Source organism: Pollicipes pollicipes, unplaced genomic scaffold (assembly GCF_011947565.3).
Source record: "Pollicipes pollicipes isolate AB1234 unplaced genomic scaffold, Ppol_2.1 Scaffold_4002;HRSCAF=4701_pilon_pilon_pilon, whole genome shotgun sequence".
NCBI classification, from domain to species: Eukaryota; Metazoa; Arthropoda; class Thecostraca; order Pollicipedomorpha; family Pollicipedidae; genus Pollicipes; species Pollicipes pollicipes.
In genome coordinates this window covers 3756587-3758097 of record NW_023596420.1, presented here as the reverse complement: position 1 = coordinate 3758097, position 1511 = coordinate 3756587, and positions in this window count along the sequence as shown.

Here is a 1511-nt window from a genome sequence, read left to right as displayed (position 1 = left end):
TCATATATATACATATATATGTAAATAGACAACAATAGATGAGGCAATATTGATAGCCTTATTCTTCGTCGAATACCCACGAGAGATGAAAGATAGATGCATTACTTATTCACCTACATGTCTTTATGAAAACAAATATGATAGAAAACTCAAAATTCCAACCTGCCTGCGGATCCCATTCAAATTTTTCTTTTCTTTTTAACAGCAGGTCCCAGTTTTCAGAAGTCATAAACATTCAGTGGAGTAAACAAAGAGTAACTGCCAGACATAAATGCGATACAGTAAACATCTAACTAAGCATTAAAATACGTAAGAAATAGGTGCATATGCAAAGGAATTCAAGTGAACAGACACCTCGCATTACGCATCAAGTATAACTCACACGTGTAAGCGATTTCAAGCTAGCACACATAACGCATCAAGGCTCTACACTCACCTGCAAATTAGGCCATGATGAGCCCCGCACGTTGAAGTCTGGCCGCCGGCCTCTTATAAAGACAGATTCACTTATTTTCCTGTCTGGATGGTTCTGTGCTCTGCAGATGAATCAGAGCTCTGAATGGGTTATATGGGATCGTACCTCCCTGGATTTTAGCCTGAGTGTGTTAATTTTTGCTTTAATTGAAAAATGGGCATAGCTCCTTCCTATTTGCGAAAGGGAAAACATAGCCTGCTAGTGACTATCTTTGTATCTCTCCCCCCGTCCGTTCTCTGCAATGTGAGACAGGCTGTGCGGAAACCCACCACTGAAGTCGTCAAACTTGTTCGTCTTCTCATGACCCTAAACACCCGTTCAGCCACACCCGAATACAGTTTCAGCATACGACAGGGGTGAAAACTTGCTTTGCTTAATGGTAACGCAGAAATGGGTCAACGCAGCAGCGGTGTGTTACGTGCTCGTCTGCGCCTGGATCAAATGGATTCAATTCATGCTACAAACTGGTCCAAATGCATCTGATCGACGAACGTTTGACTGCGCCGAGGATCGCATCATAAATGGCAGTGGAACACACCTAAGTAGTATGTGAACTCTGCGATCCTCAAGCAGAGTGTCGCCGAGATGCTTTATCAACACCGTGATAAATGGCCAGATTTACTCTCCGCTATAATTTTTCCTCAAGTAAAGATAGCAACTTTTTGAAATCGGGCGTACACGGTGTAGCTGCGGGTAAAAATACGTGAAGTATTACCCTACGAAAATTTTGCATTTGTGCGTACACACATTTGTACACTGATTCATTATGCCGCCAACCAGTCTAAATGATAATATGCGCTGTTCTGAGAAAGCTTACATGCGGCGATAATACTTTTTTTCTCGCCGGTATAAAGCAAGTGATAGGGAGAACGAGAGATGATAGCCACTTTTGCTTATATCTCTCCAGTCAATGTTAAACGGGCCAATGTCATGGGCCCCAGCCGATGTCCCATCCACAGTTTCCGCGACCAATGCCATGTGTGGTATAACTCAAGACTCATGGGGAACTTGCATAGTAATGCTCATTTACGAGAAC